This window comes from Silene latifolia, chromosome 1 (assembly GCF_048544455.1).
Source record: "Silene latifolia isolate original U9 population chromosome 1, ASM4854445v1, whole genome shotgun sequence".
In the NCBI taxonomy this organism is placed as follows: Eukaryota; Viridiplantae; Streptophyta; class Magnoliopsida; order Caryophyllales; family Caryophyllaceae; genus Silene; species Silene latifolia.
In genome coordinates, this window is record NC_133526.1 from 67,629,258 (window position 1) to 67,632,239 (window position 2,982).

At 39.3% G+C, this 2,982-nt stretch overlaps 1 non-coding gene across 1 annotated transcript; it reads left to right on the forward strand.

The window, feature by feature from the left end:
* The first annotated feature begins 202 nt into the window (after positions 1 to 202).
* On the forward strand, positions 203 to 309 carry LOC141618762 (small nucleolar RNA R71). Its single transcript, XR_012531493.1, has one exon. It is a non-coding gene; the product is annotated as a small nucleolar RNA R71 (small nucleolar RNA).
* Positions 310 to 2,982: the final 2,673 nt, after the last annotated feature.

A 2,982-nucleotide genomic window follows, 5' to 3' on the forward strand; every position in this document is an offset into this window, starting at 1 on the left:
AGAGTCCACTTCATGCTTTCCTCCTCTAGTAGCCTTGCGAGGTCTACTATATTGTGAGTTATGGACCGCCATTTCCTCAATCTTGTTCCATGTTTGATTGTCATCAACTTCGGTGAACATTCCATTTGATCCCATGTTGAGAATGTTCCTTGAATCTTCATATAAACCGTTCCAAAATTGTTGTACCAAGAACCATTCGCTAAGTCCATGGTTAGGACATGAGCGACAAATTCCCTTGAACCGCTCCCAAGCTTCATACAAAGATTCTTCATCCCTTTGCTTAAAACCCGTAATTTGAGCTCTTAGCATGTTAGTCTTTTCCGGTGGGTAGAATTTTTTGTAGAAAGCTAGAGCCAACTTCTTCCAAGAATCTATTCCGAGAGTGGCCTTGTCAAGGCCCTTCAACCATTGTTTCGCGGTGCCGATTAGAGAAAAAGGAAATAAGACCCATCGAATTTGGTCTTGAGTCACACCGGTTTGAGAGATTGCATCACAATAGTCGCAAAAGGTTTCCATATGAGAATGAGGGTCTTCACTAGGCATTCCCCCAAATTGGCTCCTTTCGACTAATTGGATAAAGGCGGATTTGGCAATAAAATTTCCGGTTAGATGTTGTGGTGTAGGAGTACCATTCGGTAGGTTCTCCTTGGTGGGTACGGAATGTGACGAGAATTTAGGCATTGTATGTTGATTTTGTGGGGTATTGTGTAATGGGTTCTCCTCTCCTTCTATTGCGAAAGGGTTGATGAACTCAATAGTTGGTTGAATAACTTCACTAATACCTCTCAAATTCCTCCTAGCAAGTCTCCTATTGTTCGTCAAGGTTCTTTCAATTTCACGGTCAAAGGGTAACAAATCACCTTGTGACCTTCTAGACATGCAAAATATCAAACAACTTGAAAACAATTAGAACAAACCTTGAGGAGTTTTACTTCCCCAAGGCGAAGAAAAACACAACTAATAACAATGTAAAGAAATCTAAATCAAGTAAACACCGTCCCCGGCAACGGCGCCATTTTTGATCGGTCCGTTTCGTGTTCACAATTAAAGGTGTGGTCGTTGGGTCACGTCCGAATCAAAACACAATTTATAGCTTCACAAACAACTCTACAATTAGTAAAGAGGCAAGTAAAGGTCGGATCCCAAGGGACGGGTATTGAAATGAGATTTCTATTGAAACTAGTGGTGTCTTAGGGGTGTCACAATTTGGGTTGATGTAGAAGGTCACTAACTAAAATAGCAATGAAAATAAACAAGCAGGATGAATAAAAAGGGGTGTAAACAATTGATTAAAAAGCACTAGGGTGTCATGGGATCATAGGGGAATCATGGGAATTGATCATACAAACATGTTATCAAATTATAAGCAAGCAATTATTGTTGTGATGGATTGAGTTGGGTTATATCTTACAATCCTAGGAAAGTTTGGGTCCCGGAGCCGAATCGATTAGATTGTACAACACCTACAAGTCGACTTAATCTTCCCTACTCAACAACATGCATGGTCTAATGAGACTCGAGTTGGGTTATGTCTTACAAGTCTCATTGAAAAGATAGGAGATGGTGGTAAATGCAAGGATTCATAGGCTTAGCATTTCATCAAATATAACATGTGCATGAGTTGAGATCAAAACAAGCAAGCAAATAAAACATGAAAGCATATTAATTTAAGCATGAATCATTCCCCATGTTGGTTTCCCCTAATCACTCATTAACCCTAGCTAAGAGACTACTCACTCATTATCATGTTGATCATGCTAGCAAGGTTGTCAATCATACCAACAAAATGAAACATGATGAATAAATGCAAGTAATTAACAATAATTAAAAAGGGATTAAGAGAATTATACCTACTAATGATTCCAATAATAAAGCAAAGATAAAAGAAGTACTTGATGCTTGATTGAGAGGTTGTCAATCTCCCAATAATAACCCAAATAATCTGCAATTACCCAAAATAAAGGATGAACAAAAGAGAGATTAAGGAAATTGCTCTTGTATTAGAACTTGATTAAATGTTGATTACAAAACTAAAGAGAGATTTGATTGATATTAACTACTCTAAATATTGATAAGAAGAACATGCTCTTCTAATTAGACTAATGGGGTATTTATAGTGGAAATTAGGGGGATGCATTAGGGTTAACTAAGGGCTAAACTAGTAATTACACTTTTTAGATTGAGCAGGGAGGAGCCGGTATTTTCCGAAGGAAGGGCTTCTTTCTTTGTAGCTTGGAGAAGACGAAAATGCGCTGTAGAGGAATCCGAGCAGATCAGGGTCGGGACGGGCGGATTCTGGCGATGGAACCCGAGCGGATTCAAGAGAATCCGGGCGGATTGTGGTGGCCAAACCCGAGCGTCTTGGTGGAAAACCGCACGGATTGTGCAGGTGGAGGACGGCCGGATTGTAGACAATCCGCACGGATTCTGCCTCAGCAAGACTTCTTCTTCTTTTCTTCCCTTTCCTTCATAAATTCCTTGGGGATTTCCTTGGGGACTCAAGGATCCTTTCTCAACATTGCTCATCTACTATCATATATACAAAGGCCTTCTAATCTTATCTCTCCTTGATGCTTGGTCATTGAATTTGATCAATTTAGTCTCGTTTTGCCATGAAAATGCAAGATTCTTACTCCTTTCCTACCAAGGGATCAAAATCTCAAAGAATATGCAAAACAAAGAACTAAAGATAATAAATGACACAAATATGTACTAAAAAGCATGGGAACAAGGCTAATTCGGGGGCTAAATATGCACTAATTATGGTCACATCACCTATCTTTTGAATGAGACTTGTAAGACATAAACCAACTCGAGTCTCATTAGACCATGCATGTTGTTGAGTAGGGAAGACTAAGTCGACTTGTAGGTGTTGTACAATCTAATCGATTCGGCTCCGGGACCCAAACTTTCCTAGGATTGTAAGATATAAACCAACTCAATCCATCACAACAATAATTGCTTGCTTATAATTTGAGAACA